This window comes from Equus caballus, unplaced genomic scaffold (genome assembly GCF_041296265.1).
Source record: "Equus caballus isolate H_3958 breed thoroughbred unplaced genomic scaffold, TB-T2T haplotype2-0000437, whole genome shotgun sequence".
Lineage (NCBI taxonomy): Eukaryota > Metazoa > Chordata > Mammalia > Perissodactyla > Equidae > Equus > Equus caballus.
In genome coordinates, this window is record NW_027222394.1 from 1287450 (window position 1) to 1308799 (window position 21350).

At 49.3% G+C, this 21350-nt stretch overlaps 1 long non-coding RNA gene and 1 pseudogene across 3 annotated transcripts; one reads left to right on the plus strand and one right to left on the minus strand.

Moving 5' to 3' along the window:
* Positions 1 to 21350, minus strand: part of LOC138922978 (heparan sulfate glucosamine 3-O-sulfotransferase 4-like) — a 92441-nt pseudogene that overhangs the window by 27176 nt on the left and 43915 nt on the right.
* LOC138922981 (uncharacterized) lies at positions 10446 to 16853 on the plus strand. Of its 3 annotated transcripts, XR_011436102.1 has the most exons (4): positions 10455 to 10770; positions 11517 to 11562; positions 12161 to 12221; positions 12500 to 16853. It is a non-coding gene; the product is annotated as an uncharacterized lncRNA (long non-coding RNA). The 3 variants fall into 3 exon arrangements; XR_011436101.1 differs by having other exon boundaries at positions 10446 to 10770; positions 11517 to 12221; XR_011436103.1 differs by having other exon boundaries at positions 10458 to 10770; positions 12161 to 16853.

Here is a 21350-nt window from a genome sequence, read left to right on the forward strand (position 1 = left end):
CCTGCAGACCTCGATGCTCCTGATGCCAAAGCAACCCAGGGTTGCTGGAGATGGGGAACATCCTCAGTCTTTTCTAGCAAGCCAAAACTCACCAGCATCATCTTTTTAACTGTTCCCTGTTCATTTTGCTCTAACCTGAAAATACTAAAGTCGGATTCCAGACACGCAAATACGTTTGAGGGCGATTTTGAGAGATTCCAGGAGATCTCAAAGCCCTTCAGTCAATCTAGCTATCCTGCTTCATGCCTTAGCGTCCCCAACGCAGCAGCGCTGAGCCCCACAAGAGACTGGCCTGCGAAACACCCCGTGGGCACCTGGGCTGGGGATTTCCAGGCGTGGAGCTAGGCAGCTTCAGAAAGCACCTCCCTGGGTGAGGAGCCTGAGGCAGGCAGGGCAGTGTGACACCAGCTCCCCTAGCCCTGAAATACAGTGATCCCTGGCCAGCCTCCAGTCCTCTCCGCGCTCCCCCGAGCAGCCCCGCCAGGGTCCGCACAGCCCTCGTGGGGCGAAGGGCTCTCGGGGAGGTGCCTGGATGTCGAAGGGCGTGAGAAGCCGCAGCTTTCCCTCTGGGTCTTCCCCACCCATCTATCGCCTGCGCCGAGCCCAGGGTCCTACCTGTACCACTCCAGCCCCTTTTCGTAGTTCCTGTCGAAGAAGCGTGGCTCTACGCCCACGGCCCGCACGTCCGGGTGGACTCGGATCGCCTCCAGCAGCTCGCGGGTGCCTCCTTTCTTGACCCCGATGATGAGCGCCTGTGGCAGCTGCTTCTCCCCATAGTTGGGGGTGCTGAGGGCGCCGCCCCTCTCGCTGCTCCCATTCACCGCTCTCCGGCCTGCGAGCTCCTCGTGGGTGGTGCTGGACTTCTGCGCTTCCCTCTCCAGCAGCGCGCTCTGCGCCGTGATCATCTCGCCAGGGGCCACAGGGGTCCGGAGCCAGGGGTCCCTAGCGAACCCGCTGCCGCTCGCCAGACCCCAGCCGTCGGCCCCGGGGGCAGGGGGCTGCTTGGAGGGCTCCGGAGGCTCCTCGCGGCTCGCGTTGTCTGGCGGCAGCGCGGAGGGCTGTGAGGGGGTGCCGAGGCGCATGGGGGGCGGCAGTAGAGAGGGTGGCGGCGGGCTCGGCAGGGGCTCGGCGGCAGTGCCAGCGGCTCCTGCAGCACCACGGGGAACTGCAGGGTGCCCGAGCCGCCCAGGAGGCTGTAGCACAGGTAGGTGACAGACAGGGACAAGGCGCAGAGAAAAAGCAGCTTGCGCGCCAGGCGGCGGCGGCGCGGCGAGAAGTGGAGGCAGAGGCGGAGGAGGTGCGGGCCACGGGGTCATCGCGGCTCCGGGCTCGCTGCGGCAGCGGCGGCGGCAGCCCCCGACGCAGCCCGGACATGGTTTCAGCCGCCGCCAGCGCCCCCGCCCGCCCCCCCCCTCCCCCAGCCGCCCAGGCTGCATGAAGTGACGCCACTGCACCCCGGCCCTGGCCGCTGTCGCGCTGCGCCGGGGAAGAGCCCGGCTGCATGATCCCCCTCCCCACTCTTCCCACGGAGTCCGGGTGGCCCCCCACCACCCCCCTCAGCCTCCGGCAAGGGGACCAAGGGGGGCGCGTTGACCCGCCGGCTGCACCTGCTCTGTCTGCAGCGCCCCCGCTTCCCCGGCTCCGACGCGGCTCCTGCTTCAGTCTCTGCCGCCGCCGCCGCGCCCTGTTGCAGCCCCGAGTTCCCTCCCCGCTGCTAACTTTCTGCGGGAAGAGAAAGGCGTGGATGGGAGGCGGAGGGGCCCGGGCGCGCGGTCCGCGCCGCCGAGGGAAGGGGGAGTGCGCCTCGAGCGCGCCTGCAGAGGGGGACGTAGAACAGAGGCGGCGTGCGCTAGGCCTGGGGCACCCGGCAAAGCCGAGATCGTGCCCCCCTCCCCCGCCCCGCACCACATTCATGCTGGAGAGGTTCCCCTCCCCTGGGAGCCTGGGACGCCAGTTTCTCCTTCCCTCTCCTGATACTTTCAGAGACTTAGAGCCCGACGCCTGCCGCCAGTGCCGCCCAACAGGTAGCTGGCGGCCACAAGGCGGTGAGCTCTCGCTTCCCCTTTTCTCATGGGACTCCAGGCAAACTCGGTCCATCCGTGACCCGCCCTTCTCCCTTCCTGGACATCCTCCTGCCTTTGACCCAGGAGGAATTTCTTGTCCATACCAGGATTCCCATGCCAACTTCCATCTTTCCAGCCTCCCCATCTTAACTTGAAGCTCCTGATTGGTGGAGCTTTGACACAAACCCACAAATTTCCTTGCCCTAGAGCTTCTGCCTCTGTCCCGCCACCGGTTGGTTGACTGTGCTTTCTGCTCCAAAAGGAGAGGCTGTCTCCTCCTGGACACCCTGAACCACAGATGCACATGCGCCCTGGATTTCCCTGGACCAAAATAGACTGAGACTATCATCGCTCTAAACACCTTATAAGCAGAGAGAAGTTGTGTTGCTGTGTCTGTGCATCGCTTCATTGAATTACAAAGTATCTTCTTTGCAGAGAGATTTCTGTCCCTCACGTCCCTCTCCTGGGGGGAATGGTAAACATCAGAAAGCTTTGGAACATTCAAAACTACACTTTGCTTCCTGTTTCCTTTTGTTCAGGGAGGTAGTGGAAACGCGAGGCTGGAATGGCAGGAACAGGCAGAGCTATCAACTGAGGCACTCCAGCGAACTCTGCTTCCTGGGGGCAGGGGCTGGCCCTGCACGCACCTGGTGCCAGTTTTTCCCAGAGGCTAGCTCCAGTGAGTCCTGTTTACCCTGCTAGCTACAGCTGGGTGCCTGGAGGGTCTGCTTTCACCTACAGGGCGGATGTGCTTGGCATCTCCAGTTTTGTTTGATCACATAACAGGGACAACAGTTGAAAGAAAATGTATATAGTGTCTAAATATTAACTAGATACCTAGTGCCAAAGAGAGAAAAAAATGTTGCTCCAATAACATGAACACAGACTTTTCCCTGAGTGAACAGAAGCTCACGGCTGCTCTCAGCTGGACGTGAGCTTCCTTCACTGCAGCTTCAGCTCAGATAAAGATTATTCCTTTAGAATATATTTTTTATGGTACACCGGAGACCTCTGAAATGCAGAGTCTGGTGTCCTGTAAATCATTTCGTGGAACTAGGGATGCTTTTTCAAACACCACGCAACTGCACTCCTGTAATGTTAATGGGAAGGGGCCAACTGGAGCTGGGAGCAGCACAGCTTGCCTGTCCCTCCTTCGGCTCCAGGCCCAGCTCTGGGTGGTCGCCCAGGAGGGCCCGGTTGCAGCAAATATTGTCACTGCTGTCGTCCATCTCCCTTTCAAAGCTAAGGCACCAGGATGCCCAGCACGTGGTCCAGGGGCCTCCCTACAGTCCCTGCCCGGCTCCCAGACTTCTCTATCCCAGCTCTCGGCAATCCAAATGAACTTGCTCTGTAGCTACTTTTACTAAAGATGTGCTTTCAAATATGGAAAGGTTTTGATAAAATGGTACTAACATTTAACCTAGAGGTGGCAAACTGGTAACAAATTAAGAACTGAATGTGGCCAGCGCAGTGATATTAAGAAGTTGAAACTGGTTGCAATGTTGTAAAATTGAGGACTTTCCCAAAAAATTTGGCTATGAGGTTTCTGCTGAAATAGTAGATCCTGCAACTTTGGGCCCCTCAGCCAGAACCGAGAGGCCCCCCTGACATGGAGCATGTGCCCTGTTCTTCACGGTGCCCCCCCAGAGTGCCCTCATACATTTATGTTACTTGCCTGGATGCTGCTAATGAGGACACTTCCCAGTGTCGCTTCTCCCTCTTGTCCACAGATAGTCCTACTTAAATAAGAGACTCTTGAAAGAACGGAACCCCGTTGGTGAAATGTTAGGCCCCACAACTGATGGGGAAGAGGTGATTTTTGGGGAGAGGAGCTTTGTAGATTTCTCACTTGGGCACTTACCTGTTTTGTTCTCCATCCAGGTTTTTTCTGGGAGCCAGTTCTTGAGAAACCTATAATGGAAAGTACGAGCTATCTACATAGGGAGAACTCAGACTTCGTTCAGCAATTCCCTGGGCGTCTGGAGACTTGATAGAATACTTTTTTCTTTTTCCGTTGCCAACACCCATGCCCATTCAGGCCTATGAGAGTTTTTACAATGCTCCTCCAACTGGTCTCCAGGCCTCCAGCGTGCCTCATTTCTCTTCATCGTAGAGGACAATAGCAGATCAATGTTTCTGAGGCATGGCTCCACCAGTGCCCTCTCTGATGCGGAAACCTTCCTCTCACTGCCTACCTGATAGACTCCAACTCTCTGCCTTAGCACTCAAGGGCCCCTCCGCCTTGCATGTATCCCACAGTCCTGCCAAACCGAACAGTACCCACTACCCAAAAGCACACATTGCATTCTTCTCTTTCACCTCTGCCTGATCAGATGATGGAGTTGAAACAAAGCCATCATTTGCTAGTTAAGTGACTTTCGGACAGGTCATTTCACCTCCCTGACCCTCAGTTTCTGCATATGTAAGTGATGAATAGTAAGACTCACCTCATATTGTTTTTATAAAGAATTAAATTGACTTAGAGAGCATATGCAAAAACAGCTGGCTCCCTGCCTGACATGCTGCAGCCACCAGTAATTATTCGGACCTAAATATTGGCTCATGCCATGCCCTGCTTCTTTTCCTATTAAAACCTTATCCTTGAAAAATCGGTGTGTACCCTTTCTCCAAAACCAGCCCAAGGTGTAAACTGAAGTTCACTTTCCTAAGCCGCTCAGTGACATTTATAACGCCAAATCTAATGCCTTAGTTTTTTTTTTTAAGCGAAAGAAGCTAACTCTGGCTAACTTCAGTTTTCTTATTAAAGAAATTGACTAGAAGGATTTATGGTAACTCACATAACTGAAGGGAATTTTTGAAAAATCAACAAACAAAAAGCAAAAATAAGCTTTGGAAGGCACAATAGAGCACAGTGTATAGTTATTATTACTGCTGTTCACCAGATATTGTCGGCTCTTCTCTGGCCCACAGAAGGGATGTATCTTCTTGGCCCCTTAAAGTCAGAGGTGACTCTGTGAGCCTTTGGTGAATGAAACTTGAGCAAAAGTGAGGTTGTCTCTTCCAGACAGAACCTTTGGCAAACAGTGGGAGTGTGTTTTTCCTGCCTGGCAGTTGTGCAAGAAGTTGGATCGAGCATCTTTTAGCTGCCATCTACTCAATCCTCCAGACTGAGCAAGGATAATACAGAGCCAGCCCCTGATGACATGGAGCATGTTTGAGAAATAAACCTTGGTTATTTTTAGCTGAGACTTAGGAGTTTGTTGTGAATACAGCACAACATGGACTATCTGACTGATGAAAACATACATATTATCAATTTCCTCTGCTGTTGACCGAAATGACTTCAGTGAGCCAATATTAGAATTCCTTTTCACAAAGGTGGATAAGTGACAGATTAGAAGTCTACACTGTCCCAGGAGTGTAGACTGATACCACGCTTATATATAGCAAAGATATTTCCTCATTTTGTCCTTTACTTGTCAATAAAAAAGTATATCTATAGAAATCTGGAGGTAAGGCTCCAGACAAAACCAACATGGTGACAAGGAGGAACATTACATACTTGTAAAAGGAGCGACAGATGAGAAAATAATAATAATGGCCGGGAACTTATAGAACCTTGCGTTGAAAGGGATCTCATATGGAACTTAGGAAATATTATAGCTGTAAGCACTACATGACAAAATCTGGTGGACGGAATTAAACAATACTTCGAAGAAAGATACCTTCAATATACTTATCTAAAAAGAAAAATTAGAAACCAACGAGCTGCTTGCTCAAGAAGCTAGACAAAGAGCGAGACAGTAAAGTCAGGAAGAAAGGAAATGATAAAGATAAATGCCAAACCTTTGTTTCTATTTATTTGCTCTTTATTTATTGCTATGGACTGAATTCTGTCTCCCCACAGTTCATATAATGGAAGCCCTGACCCCCGTTGTGACCATGTCCAGACACAAGGTCTTTAGGAAGTAATTATGGTGAAAATGAAGTCATAATGGTGGAACCTAAATCAGATAGGACTGTGGCCTCATCAGAAGTGGAAGAGATCTCTCTTTCTGTTTCTTCACACGCATACACACACCCCGCCATCTGAGGACTCAGTGAGAAGGGGACCTTATGCAAGCTGAGGAGACAGCCCTCGCCAGAACCTGACCATGCTGGCATCCTGCTCTCAGGCTTCCAGCCCCCAGAATGGTGAGAAAATAAATTTCTGTTGTTTAAGTCACCCACGCTATGGCATTTTGTTATGGGAACCCAAGCTAAGACGCTTATCTTTCACAGTTTGTTCCTGGGTTCTGGTACCAATTCCAATGTGTGTGGGGTTGGGGGTCGGGGGAGTCCCCCACACCAACAAGCAATTCTTGGGACACCAGCTGGGTGTCCTACAATTCAACTCGATTCTGACACTATGAACCCAGAGACAGCATCACACCCCACAGGTTAAGGGTTCAGCCCCACAAGACTGCCCCCACTGCAGGTGCCAACAGCAAGTCTGGGTTGTCGCCTATGCTTCTGAGCAACTGGCTGTCAGTAGGAGGTTCCCAAGACTCTCTACTCCGGTTCGACGAATTTGCTAGGGCGGCTCACAGAACTCAGAGAAACCTCTTACTTACTAGATTACCTGTTTATTAGAAAAGGATATGACTCGGGAATAGCTCGATGGAACAGACGCATAGGGCAAGACATGGGGAAAGGGCACTGAGCTTCCACGCCCTCTCCAGGTAACCACTCTCCCAGAACCACCTCTCTCCCAGAACCTCCACATGGTCACCAACCGCGACGCTCTTGGAAATCTGTCCTTTTGGGTTTTTATGCATAAGCCGTTTATTTATTCTCTTACCCTCGGCTGCTGTTTTTCCTTCCCCATTTATAGCCCAAAGCCAATCAAAGAAGGACATGTGCAGTGTGATGCTGTTCCTGTACATTTTTTAAGTGCATAACAATGTAAGAATTTGTTAATGGAGACATACACATGTATGTCTTGACTATGCATAAAAATGTAATCTTTTGTTAATGGAGCCATGCACATGGATATTCTTGGAATCATAAAGAATGTAATTAATTTTAGGATACTGATACCTATGATGAGAGAGGGAGGAGAACGGGATGGAAATGTGAATTTTAGGTGTGACGGCAACATTTTGCTTCTTAAAAACACAGATATCATTGTGGGCTGAATCATGTCCCTGAAAATTCATATGTTGAAGTCCTAACTCCAGGACCTCAAAATAGGGCTGTATTTGGAGAGAGGGCCTCTAAAGAGGTAATTAAGGTCAAGTGAGGTCACATGGGTAGGCTCCAATCCAATGTGACTGATAGTCACGTAAGAAGAGAAGATTAGAACTCAGACACACACAGAGGGAAGACCGTGTGAGGACACAGGGAGAAGTGGCCGGGGAGAGAGGCCTCAGAAGAGACTAAACCGGCCAACGCCTTGATCTTGAACTTCGGCCTCCAGAACCGTGAGAAAATAAATTTCTATTGTTTAAGCCACCCTACGTGTGGCATTTTGTCATGGCAGCCCCAGCAAATGAATGCAACATCGGAAGCAAATAGGGCAGAATTGAACGTCTGTTCTTTCTGGATATTGGGGCCGGAGATAGAGGTCATACTATGTACTCTTCTGCATATTTGAAATATTTCCATAATAGTTAAGAAAATAACAAGCACATCCCGAAAAAGAATAACCAGAGAGTAGAAATTTATGTGTGATTACCTTACAGGCCAAGGTGGGTTTCGCGTTGGGCAGGTGGTTCTCTTCCACAGGGTGTGTCAGTCACCCATGAATTCCCGTCTCTTGGCTCTGCCATTCCTGATGCCTGTATCATTGTCTGCAACCAATCTGCACAAGGAGAAAGAAGGAACACAGAGAAGACACACCTGCTTTCAAAAGTTCCAATCTGGAAATGGCACACACCACTTCCACTCCCATTGCATTGGCTGAAACATAGTCACACGCCACACCTCACTGCAAGTTGCTGGGTGACTGCCTTCCTGGGCACCCAGGACAAGGATGTGGACAAACAGCCAGTAGTCCCACCCACAATGTCATCAGGTTGACCCTGGTCTTCATGCTGCTGCTCAGTCCACAGCGTGTCTGCCAGGCCTATGGTTAGGGTTTAGATATTTTACAAAGGCGCGGGGTTGGGGGTCATGGTTTGGGACTTCAAAGAGGAGGAAGCCAATTCACAAGGAGACAGAAAACCAAATGTTTGCTGGGCCATCTCTAAACAAATGAGAGAGAACTTGTGTAAAATGGGCCCGGCTAGGTACCTTCTTCTCTACCACATCTAGAGTTCCCTACGTTGACAGCTCCTTCCTGGAACAGGCCTTCTGTCTTAAATTCTTTTAGGCAGTTAGGGGTGAGGCCAAAGTTTCTTTCATATATAAATTTTGTGTGTATATATGTAATTTATAGAACTAAATAAATGAATTTAAATATAGATACAATGGATTATATATTCTATTATATAGCAATATTAATATATATATATATATATATATATATATATATATATATATATATATATATATAATCTCCTTGGTTCTCCAGAGAACCCTGACGAATACAGGAGGAGTTAATATTCTTTTATCGATGGCATTTACATTTAATCATTTGAAATTCTTAGTTATGACATTGTTATGGCTTGCAAGGAAGTGTCCTTTTCAGTGTTTCATTTAGAGGCCTCAAGATACCAATTTTAAAAAGTTTCCCATTTTATTTGTTTGGTTTGATAGGCTTTTTCCAATTGAGTGCACAGATAAACCAATTTAGGAATTTCAAAGGAGCCCCATTTAGGCCAGTGAAGCCTTAAATCACCCTGAGTAATCTGAGCCCAGTGGGACAAAAATCTACATGTAGAAGGTCTGTATTCTTTAAAGACAAAACCAGCAGGAGTCCCAGAGTGGGGCTGTTCTTTGGTGGTCCTCTTAGAAAATGGATTTCTCATTTGTATGAACTTACCAAAGGATCAAAGGCCCAAAAAAGGAGTGAAAGAAACAGAAGTTTCTAACAAAGCTGACAACGGAAGGATGGCCAGAACCAGTATCAAAGGACGCCTACAGAAAGAGTCTGGACCTCTACCAAAAATGGGAGGTCCAGGCCCAGGAGGACTTACCACCAGGAACCAGAGCCACCAGGAGGAGACGACAGAGCACAAAAGATTCTTTGCAGGCACCTTGCTTGTGTCTGTGAAGTGGCACCAGAATTGAAGGTCAGTAGCTAGGGATCCCACTTCTGTCACCATATAAAGTCAGCAAATAAGAGGCATAAACTGCAAAAGAACCAAAAAGTTTATTTGGGGTCTCAAGAATTGCAATTCAGGAGATGTAGATTCGAGTAGAAGCTCAAATGTGCTCCTAGGAAGACAAAGGAGGCAGGGGTAGATAAACGGAAAGGACACAGGCTTACAAAGGTCTACAGTGAACAGTTACTGACTGGTTCTGGCATGGGGTGAGCTGACTTGCCAGAACATAGTTGGTCCTAGGCAGACTGTCCCTTCTTGGAATGAGGAAACACTTCAAGATGTGACCTCTGCTGTCAGGTAAAGCTCAAAAGTTCAGTTAACATCTGGTGGTGGATGTGGTGTACAAGCATAAGCCCCACTTCCTTAATGGCCTCCCAGCTCCATTTTAGAAGCCTTGAAAATGGTATTCCATTTTGTCATTGTCATCCACCACAGTCACGCACCACATAACAATATTAACGATGTTTCGGTCACTGATGGACCACATATATGACAGTGGTCCCATACGGGTAGCACCACATAGCCTAGGTGTGTAGTAGGCTCTACCACTTAGGTTTGTGTAAGTACACTGTGTGATGTTCACACAACAGTGAAAGTGCCTAATGATGCATTTCTCTAAACATTTCCCTTTCATTAAGTGAGGTACGCCTGTACTGATTTTAGTCTTGTGAGTGTTGAATAATGAATTACTCATTTCAATTATTTGAGTCAGCCCCACTGGCTGAAGATGGTAAAGGCTGACTGAAGCAAAAAACTAAAATTTGTTATTCAACATTCACAAAACCAAATGAGTAAAGAAGAACTTTAAGTTCTATATCAGGGTTCATGTAAGGCAAAAACATTCTAAAGGAAAGATGGATTTGAGGACATATATGATTCTGAGTGTAAATGTCTGGGTACAAGCAAAAATTCCAGGGAGCATTTCAGACTTTCGAGGCAGTGGAATTGGTGAAACCAAAGTCAAGCTCTCCAAACAGTAAAGGGGGCCCAGGTAACATCTGGAGTACAGGTGGAACAGGCAGAAAATTTCATTAATGTAATTGTATGATTTCATGAACGGACAGAGTTGGAAAATAGGATGGCAGGGTAGGGCAGAGGGACCTGGAGGGCCCAGGATGGATGGAGAGATCAGCTGGGCTGGTGTGAGGAAGGGGCCATGGGCACACCCTCTTCATGTCCCCTCCCCAACCCTCTGAAACCCTTTGTGACTCTTCAGTGCTCTGTGATGCAGGCCTGGGATTATAGGCAAGTGCGGACACTCTCAGAGCTCAGTTGCCTCAGGCAGCCTTGCGATTCAGAAAATGGAGTTCAGTCAATGGAATGTTCTCTCATTTCTGAATAGCCATATGGAGTTGTTTTTGAGCATCTGCTCAACATTCTTAGATAGTGACTATAACCTCACCATCGTGTGTGGGTTGTGGTTGCTTCTTCTGTTCCTGTGCTTCCTGGTGGGGATTCCATCTTTACCAACCTTGTGGAAAACCAAAATCTACCAAAAGGTAAGGATCCCTGGGCAAGCCACCAACAGGGATTTTTTATTGTTGTTTCCATTTCTAGTCCCACATTTTTAAATGAGTTGGTCCAGAGAGACTCCTAAGATGGCAAGTCTGAATAGAGGATAGAACATCATCCTTCTAGGGGAATAGGCCAGGCAGGACTAGGGGTTCAGCTGGGACTGTTTCCCATTTAAAACTCACAGACCATCTGGGTGTGGTGGAGGATTCCCGGATAAAATCCCATCAGTGATTTCACGGCCCTGCATTAGGTTATTTAGAGAGTTTGGGATCTGTGTAGGAGAACACTGTTCCCAACACTGGATCACGAGTCACATTCCCATGACGGGCGTCATTCGACCAAACCGTCCTTTGTATTGGGCAGATCAGGAGAGCAGGGCTGAGCCTCTGAGCAGACACTGGAGTGTGAGCTCTGTCCCAGGATACAGGGTCCTATCTGAGGAAGCACAGATGTGACTGGGGGCCTCAGAGTCTATGCCCTCCTTGAGCAGAGGACTTCTGACTGAGAATATCAAGTGTGGACTCTAGCCAAAAATCCTCCTTCGAGTTTTTCAAAGAAGGAAAAATTGAAAGTATCTTATCACCTTTAGAAATTCAGAAAGGGAAAGAACACAAAGTGCTAGTAATAAAAATAGAGAGTGACATTAATCTTGGATGAATATCTGAGTTTCCTAGAGAGAGGAGCAAGCCAACTAAGTCCTCGCTCCTCATTCTTTTCTTTTTGTTCTCAGCGTCAGGGCAGAGCCAAGAGGAGAAGAAAAGGTGGAACATCAAGTGGTAAGGTTCCACCTATCCCACCTGAGCTCTCCAAGGGTGACACATCCTGTCCTCTCCATGAGGTCCCAGGTCCATGGTCTCTGAGGATGTCAGTCGCTAGATAGAGTCCCTCTCAGAAAATAGAGGCCTCAGAGGAAAGGCTCATGGGAAGGTAGTCAGAACCCGAGACATTTCTCAGATTCCTGCTCTGCCCAGCTCTGGGCATGAAGCAGTGATGGGCCTGGACAATGGGTGTTGCCCAGTGGGTTGCTGTGGGAGACACCAAGAGTCAGAACTTCTGTGTCCTGACCTTGTGAAACTACGTTGACTTCCTGGATGATCAGACTCCTCTTTGAGGTAACCATTGACCTATGTTCCTCACATGGTGGTTTTGAACATCCCATGGGATAATGTATGTGACAGTACTTTATAAATGAAGCAACAAACACATGTGAACCTTATTAATATTATCATTGACCGTTTGACCACATCTACTGATTCTTGGGGCTTTCAGAGTTAATATCCCGTTAATATCCCAAGGGTCTCCCATAAAGGGACTCCCGTGTAACACCTATGCTTCTACCTTTATTACATGTAATTCACTCTTCTGGTTTCCCAGGTTGGAGAAACTACCAGAGGGAAACAGAGGAGAAAAGGAGGCTAATTTCTATTCTGAAAAGGTGACTAGTCTTTTCTTTCCTGATCCCTCTTTGACATGTTCTCTGCAATTCCAGGGATTCAGTACAGCCTGCAGTAGTCATGGGAGGGGTTTGCCATAGGAACGGGTATGTGAATGAAGGCCTTGGGGTGAGGGCTGCTGAGTGTATGGTGAAGTCATAGATGTGGGGCATTGTGAAGGGGCAGCAGGCTTCAGGTGGCCCCTCCCCTGACAGGCCAGCAGGTCCTCCTTTCCTTGTTCTGGTCCTGGCTACAGTTTTCTACTTCCTGTCTCCCGCAGGCCCCTAGGCCGGCCTCTCGATACCACCCGCATTCGTCAACTATTATGCCCAGACCCCTCCTGTGAGGTGTGTAATAGCACAACTGCTGAAATCAATCGGCTGCTGTTCCTGGAGGACCTGGAAGATGATACTGCCTCTGTGTCCTCTATGGCTTCCACAGCTTCTGGGACTGAGTCATCATTCACTCTGTCCTCTGCCTTCTCAGAAGTCCCTCCAGGAGACCTAACACCATCCCCTCCACCTGACCCTTCCCCACCGCCCCCCTCCGTTCTCTCACCTAACCCAATGACACCCTTAGCTGACTTTCTTTCACCCTCACCACCGGGTCACTCTATGCCACCAGAGCCTATTCCTCCCTTGGAGTCCAAATTCCCAGCAGACCATTCCCCACCCCAACCCATTGCCCTTCCCCCTCTCCCACCACATGACACCCAGGCAACGGGTCCTATTCTCCAACCAGAGGCCACTCTGTCTCTGAATACGATCTTCTCTCTTGACCGCACCCTTTCCCAAGATATTAACCCCTTACCAAATTTGCCCCAGATAATGAATCCCAATGACTCACTGGCTTGTCGTCACGCACCACCAAGCCTGTCTGTCTCACCACCGACAGACCACCCTTTAACTGTGACTCAATCTAAATCGGTTTCCATCTTATTGAAGTCTGTTCCAGAGAACTCATCTCCAGATAGCCCTGGTGGGTTGTCCACTTATGTCCCAACAATCAGAGGCACTGACCATTCAAGCCTGTCCATTTCAGAATTATCCTGGTGGCAAGCTTGTGCCAAAGACTTGTTCTTAGCACCTTCCACCTTGGCACCACGTGATTTTAATCGAGAGTTTCTTGCCCTCCATTCTCCAGAGTCCTCTCTGGAGAGACACCCTACAGCTAACCTTACAGAGCCTGGTAACCTCTCATTTCTCAGCCCTCATGTCCTGGCACTCCTGGAGAGACAAGTCCGAAAGAGGAGTGATTTCCTGATGTGGAAGGAAAAGGAGAAGGAGAAGGGCTCTTTTCCAAAACAACTTAGGCCAGGCCACCAACTAAATCCTTCGGGGAAAATGTCAGAGTCAAATGCTGATGAGTGTGACTCAGCATTCTCCCTTCCTTTCTGGAGCAGTGCAGGCAAACCAAAGGAGCTGCACATGCATGAGCAGCCCCCATATCCTAAAATCTTGGAGGACCATTTACAGGAAAAATGTATGCAGCTCTTCTGGGGTCTCCCATCTCTGCACAGCGAGTCCTTGCCCTCTGCTATCCGTGACTCACGTGACTGCACCACAATCTTCCTTTTCAATACCATCTCAAATGCCTCCATGGGCCAAGAATCCCCAGTACCTCTCCATCGCCCACCTCCATCCTTGCCTGAGATCCAGCCCCAACCCTTGCCTCAAACCCTGCCCCAATCCCAGCCCCTACCTCTCACTCAGGTCAAGTCCCAGGCCCACCTTAAATCCCCACTCCCAATCCTACCATCTGGTCCTCTACCCCAGATAAGGATCTGTGGAGTGTGTTACCATAGACCCCCGGATGAATCAGAGTCTCTCACCTCATCTGAAATTCAACAACTGGAATGGAAAGTGTTGCAGAACCAACAGGAAAGTTTGTGGGGTTCCCCCTCTGTAGTCCAAAGATCTCAGGAAGAATTTTGTTCTTCAGCTCCCAACTTTCCTTACCATCAGGCCTCCCAGGCCCATGCCTCCATCTCCACCCTTCCCGTAGAGTTTCCTCTCAGTGATGAGCTGAGGAAGAAACTGGAACATCACCTTCGAAAGAGGCTCATCCAACACCGGTGGGGCCTGCCCCGCAGGATCTGTGAGTGTCTGTCACTGATGATGCCTCCAAGAGATTTCTCAGAGATAGCTAAGTCAGAAAGCAATCGTGGACTCTCACGGATCTCGGTGAACAAAGATCTAAATGTTGGATTGAGCCAATCCAAAAGCTTCCATGAGAGGGGTTCAGAACTGCTTCAGGTAGAGAAGGAGATGGGGAAGGATCAGGGGCATAGCCCAGAGAACGGCCCAAAAGCTCATCTGTTGAGTGACCCAGAGAGCTCTTCAGATAAGGATCCGGCATATGACTCTGAGAAAGACCTAAATAGTCACATGGCAAGTCTGTCAGGGAAAGCTTCAAGGGCCTTGGAGGAAAGTCTAGATCAGAAACAACTTGAAAATGTCCTGAAAGCACATTTGAGCAAGAAGTTTGAGGAAATCAGTGAGGCTCGGCTCCCTGGGACGGTGCGCAGTTCACGGCATGCTAGCAAGCAGACATTGCTGCTTTCTGACAAACCCCGCACCCAAATAACTCAGAGGAGTTTGCCACCTTCAGTGGGTGGGGACTCCTCCCTGAATACCTTCCAGGAGCTTTGCTTCATTGATTCCAGTGCACAACAGATGATGGAAAACCATATTCAAAGTTTCCGTATGAGTATGGAGTGGGGCCTGCCCTGCAGGGTCCTTGAATCCATACAGGCGTTTAAATTGGAAGATGCTGCCTCCCAGTCCTTGCCCTATTTCTACTGGCCCCCCTCAAATAACCCAACTTTGGAAGTCGACTCCAAATCCGAGGGCTTCCAGCCCCACAGAGGAAGCTCTAAATCTGTTCTTCAAGAAAAAGCGGAAACAACAAATTCAGCCCTGGTCCTGGATCGTCATTGCCCTGCTACATCACCTATGGGCAGGGAAGGACAAGGGGTGCCGAGACAATCACCCTCTGGTATCAACCAAGAGATTGCAGAGGTTGTTCAGAGGAGTAAGGGTGCCAGGCAGACTCATCTGCCTGTCACATGTGGCATCACAGGCAAAACGAGTCAGAAATTTACTCAACTAGGCAACAGATGCCCCCCAGAGCTGCCTGCAAGGCAAGCTGGTGCCAAACCTGAGACAAAAGATGAGAGAGTGAGTTCCAGTGATAGAAGAGAAGGGCGACAGGACAAAAAGATGAAGTCGGAACCCTTTTCCATGTACAACACGGCCAGGGACATATTCAGGGCCAAGGAGCTCAATGCTCTGCAGTCAAAAACTGGTAGTGTGTTGACAACCAGCAAGCCAGGAAGCTCCCAAATGATACGTGAGAATCACAGTAAAATAGAAATTACTGGGACCATTGAAAGCCCTGCACCAAAAAGACAAGTTCCCCAAGACCCAAAGTCATCGGATCTTAAGGAACATCTGTTTGGGGAATTAAAGTCAAAACTAGAGAGGAGGAATCAGAGCCAGGTCCAAGGCCAACACACTGACAGGTCCCCTGCCTCAGAGAGCTTGACTTACAAGGCCTCACTGACTCATGCCCACGGTGTCTCCAGTGGGGACATGGGAGCTTCCCAGGTGCTGCGTGTCCATCTGGAGGACAGTGGGATCAGCAGACAGCAGCGGCAGGAGCCTTGGGTCCCTAAGAAAGACCTAAAGAGGTCCGAGGATAAGAAATTCCCACCAGCTACAATGAGACTGAGCCCTCCGGGCCCCAACAAAGAAGAGCTTGGTGGAGGGGATGCAGGGTTGGGGACATCCCAACCTACAAGAAAGAGTTTCCCTACTCAGATCACAGCATCAGAGGAGACGCTTGGGAGCAAGTCTTCCCAGACCTCATCACAGAAGGCACAGCCTCCTCCTGAAAGTCTGTTCAGAAAAAAGCTGAACGACATTTTTCAATGGCTTCGTCCTGGGACAAAAGGCAAAAAGCAAGAACATCCCCCGGAAAAGGGCCGCCCCATATCATCTGCACAGAGCAGAGGCCTGGTTAAAGGGAGAGCTGCCGTTACTGGGACCACCACGGCTCAGAAGACCAGGACGGTCCCTGGGAAGTTCCCAGTGGAGAAACTGGGGCAGCGGTGTGCAACAGAGGTCACCCGCCCTCAAGAGCCCCTTCCTTCCCTGAGGAAGTTTGTGAAAACTGAGCAGAAGGCAGAAGAGCAGGCCCAGGCAGAGCCCGTCCAGGGGCATCCTTCCAACTACAGGGCTCCCTCCTGTAAAGTGCCAAAGGCCAAGTCCTGCCACCAAGAAGTTGTCTTTGCTGGCCAGAATTATCCTACATGTTCTAGACGGATCAGAGACCACAACAGACACCCTCAGAAAGTCGTGGCGCTTAAAGATCAGCTATTGGATCAGAAGCGTCCCTTATCTGTGCCCCGCAGGGAGCATGTGCCCCATCCAAGCTCCACCTGCAGGCGTCAAGCCGGCCCAGGGGCCTCCAGCTGTTCTCACCACTGCTAAAGGCACTATGTTTAGGGATCCGTCTCTACGTCAACAGAAAACGCTTTTCCAGCGTTTCGAGAGCGGAAAATTTCCCACCACAAAATAATTCCTTCTCGTGGAGAATATTAATTCTCCCCAATAAATGATTCTCTAATAATAGTGATGTCTTTTCTGTGTCCTGTGTTGGGGGCATGGGTTTCAGGTAACTCAGGGCTTGTGCTTAGGGAAAAGGAGGAGTGAGTTCAGCTCTTACTGATTGCTTCCTCTGGCTTCTGAAAGGTCACCAGTGCTCTGCAGCTCTTGTTGACAAAGCGATATCACGTGCCCCCAAAACCCCATTTCCTCCCTGATGAAGTTTGAGGAGGTGGGCTCTGCCTCCTGCCTCTTCGCTTAGCCTTAACGAAAGTGTAGAGCAGCCCACACCTTCCGCTCACTGAATGTTTTACATCCTTCAGAGAGTAGGGAAGACAGGTGTTCTCTATCCGAAGAGGGTCAAGAATAGGTATGCAATTCATAAAACAACAAGGAAGAAAAAACAGTGGCTTCATCATGATTTAGAGGTCAGTGACCAGAGGACCCCACAGGGGGTGAACCCTAAATGGGATTTGGGGGGTGGGGGAGGGTATTGCTGCAGTGGATCCTGGGCTGGTGGGGGAGGGGCTAGCAACAGCACAGACACGCCTTAAGAATCTGTCATGTGAGTCATATTAATGTGTTAGGGAAGAATACTTTAAACTTTACACTGAGGTTTCCCTACTGGAAAGGCACCTGGGGGAAGTGGTTCCCCTCTGTAGGTATTTCTTCAGACTGCCAAATGATATTTTGTTGCAGAGCAAAAGCATCACTCAGCTGCCAGTAGTAACAATGTTGACCAAGTAGCCACCTACCTCCCAGGATAAAATAAAGCTGAGAGTAAGGAAAAGATGACTTGGAGTAAGCCAGGAGGAAAGAAAAAATGAAGAGGGGAAAGAAGGACCTTGCTGGTAGAACAAAGCTTTATGCCACATCATCATCCATATGGTGACCCTGTCCTGTTCCCCCCGCCCCCTCCTCAATCTGATCCAGGCATCACCACCTTGAGGCTGATCCAGGCACTGCACAGCACACTGATGCCTTATTCCAAAAAGGCACTGGGCTGTTCTTTGAATACTAAACACTATCTGCAGGGAGGTCATCAGGCATGGCATCCCCCTCTTTGGGAAGGTGATCTTGCTGCCTTCCGTCCATCTATGCTTAATAGGAATATACAAGATCTTGCCCTTAATGTGTACAGTTCACCTATCAGGATGGAAGTGCCGCCTCTGATATTCACGGCCTTGGTGGAGCCATGGTTGGTCTCCCCCAGAACATCTGCAGCTCATGAACCAGAGGTGAGTCCCAGACTATGCACCAGGTTACAGATATATGGGGGTCTCACCATGGACTGCACACATACCCACCCTTACAATAGGGGTTTGGAGGAAAGGCAACTCCACTTAGACAGACTGGGACTCAAAAATTGGCTGAGTGTCAACTGGGGCAAAATTCAAAAAGCATTATGATGGTGAGCGTGAAATACATTAAGTTGTAGATGTCTAAGTAAAATAAAGATGGTTACAAGGGTGGAAAAATAAAATACCAATTTTGTTTTCTAAAAACAACATGATTTTAAAAATGGAAGGGAGGAGAAAAAGGGAAAAATAGAATAAAATGATTGTTCTGTAAGTAATAAGAGGGGGTCAAGACATAGGTGACAAACGAAATAAGACTCCAAGTAAGGGAAAGGAATTTGAGGTTTCCAAGCCCCTTGAGGGAAGCTCTAAAAGTTTTCAGGGAAATAAGGTGCAAACAACGAATTCAGTCCCCATCCTGGATCTTCCACTCCCTGCTACCTCATCTGCGGGCAACGAAGGACAGGGGGCCCTAAAACCATCCCACTCTGATAGCGACCAGGAGCTTGCCAAGGACATCCAGTCAATCGAGCATGGCAGACAGACTTCAGAGATCCTCACACACAGCTTTATAGACAAAGTGAGTCAGAGTAAGACTGCACTAGACAATAACAGATGCAGCCGAGAGGTGCCCACAAGGCAAGCTGGGGCTGGACATGTGCCAAGGGATGAGAATGTGAGTTCCAGTGATAGAGAGGACATGATTCAGGGCCAAAAGATGGTGGAGAAGAATTGAAAACATTTTTCCACGTCCACCATGAACTTCAGGGAGATATTCAAGGCTGAGGAGCTGTGCGTTCTTACATCACAATCTTGTGACATCTTGACAACCAACAAGTTGGGAAGCTCCCAAATGGTAAATATCAATGTGAGCAAAGTAGAAACTACCCTGACCAGTCAATGTCCCTCACCAAAAATACCAGTTCCCCAAGATTCCAAGCCATCAGACATTAAAAAACAGCTCCTTACCGAGTTGAAGTTTCAATTGAAGAGCAGGGAACATAGCCAGCCTAAAGGCTCTCCCACTGACATATCCCTTACTTCAGATAGCTTGCCTTCCGACTCCTCACTGACTCAGTCCCAGAGCGTCTCCAGTGGGGACATGGGAGCTTCCCAGGTGCTGCAAGTCCACTTGGAGGACAATGGGGATTGGCGGGAACCCTGGGCCTCTAAGCATGTCTCATGGAAATGCCAGGATAGGAATTTCCCACCAGCTGCAAAGACAGTGAGACCTCTGGACTCCAGAGCAGGAGAATGTGGAAGCGAGGATTCAGGAGTTGGGACGTCTAAAGCCAGAAAGAAGAGCCACTCTATTGAGGACAGAGAATTAGAGGGCACTTTCCCGTATCTGTCACAGAATGAACAGTTTCCTCCTGAAAGTTACTTCAGAAAAAAAATGAGGCAGTTTTTTCAGTGGATTAATTCCAAGAAAAAAATCACAGGGCAGGAAAGTCCCCAGCAAAAAGCCAAGTTCACGTCAACCTTTGCACCGCTCCGAGACCCAGCTCAAAGTGCAGCTCTCGTGAGCTGTGGGCCTCCTGAAGCTCATGAGCTCATGGCAGCCATCGGGAAGATCCTAGAGGAGAAACCGGCATGGAGATACGAACCTGAGGCTGCAGAGTTAGGTCAGCAGAAGGGGGAACTGCAGGCCCAGGTAGAGCCTGACGAGGGACATCCCTCCAACTACGGGGCTCTCTCTGACCCACAGCCAGGGGAATGGGCAAGGACCACATCCTGCAGCCAAGATGCTGTCCCTCCTGACAAGAGTTTTCGTACAAGGGTTAGACAGAAAAGAGACAGGATCAGACAGCCCTGGAAAGTTGTGGCCTTCAAGGACCAGCATTTATGCCAGAGTCAACCCCCTTCCCCACCCTAAAGGGAGTCTGTGCCCCATCCAAGACCCACCTGCATGCATGATGTATGCCACGTCCCTCCGGCCACCCTCACCTCTAATGAAAGCACTGTGTTCAGAGATCTGACTCTTCTATTCAAACAGGAAATGCTTCTCCAACACTTCCAGGGAGGAAAAATGTCCCCAAAGAAATCATTCAGTCCTTGTTGAGAAAGCATTGCCATTTTCACGAGAACACATCCTCTGATGAGAACCATGGTTAGCACAACCAAGAATACTGATCGTCCTCAATAAATGTTTCTGCTAGGAGAGAGTAGTGTTCTCTGTGTGGTGCTTTGGGGGAGTGGGTTTGGGGTTCCCAGCGCTTATGCTCAGGGAAAGGAAGGAGGGAAGTCAGCTCTGACTGATTTCCTCATTTGGTTTCTGCAAGATGACCAGTCCCTTGTAGGGGGCCTGACAGTGGCTTTCTCAGTCTTATCTTGGGTCCTGTATTTGACCTTACTCAGATGTCCTGTACTTAAAACACTTTACTTTTTCATAAAAAGTACAAAAAGTTTACGCTAAAAACTTCCGGGCCTTCTCAAAATGAGAAGAACCCTTCAAGTCCAGAACTTGGCTCAACTTGTCTTTCCATCTGCTCCCTCACTATCCTGAACTATACACAGCTGCAGGGTGGGATGCGTTCCTCTGGAAGGATACAGCCAGAATTTCCCCTTGTTGCCTCAGAAAGTTTTGGAATTGGAAGTGTGGGGGTGTTTAGGCCCTGAGGTGAGTGGCAGGGGGAAATGTTGCTCTTGGATCTCTTGGTGAGGAATGAATGTCACCTGCTCCTAAGAGCCTTTCTCTCCCTCAGGAGGTCTGGGTGGTGGGCCGCGTCCCCACGCCTCAGCTGACCCTAACGAAAATGGGGGGCAGTTCACCCTTCCCCTTCCTCTACCCTTCCTGGAGCAGACGGGAGGAGAGACCTTGCAGCTCTGAAAAGGACCACAGATATGAATATTTTCCTGAAAACGGTAACTTACCTTCATTTAGAAAAAGTTGCTGATTCCTGAGTATCTCACAGGTGAGCAGTCAGTGCAGGTGTGCGTATGGGTGGGTTTTGCGATTGTGGACACTGGAGTGGCCAGGGCAGGGTCCAGGAACTGGGTGGGTCCCACCGAAGAATCTGTTATATGTGGGGTGGTAATCTGTCTGGAAGGCACATTCTGAGCTCAACAATGAGGTCTCCCTGCATGTGAGGACACCTCAAGGAAAGGGCAGAGACGCTCCCGAGGGAAACTTCCTCAGGATGCCCAGCTTGGTAGAATTATTGCAAGACCAAGAGATCACCTGGCTATCATTTGTAGGAATGGTCGTCAGGCAGCCACCCAGAAT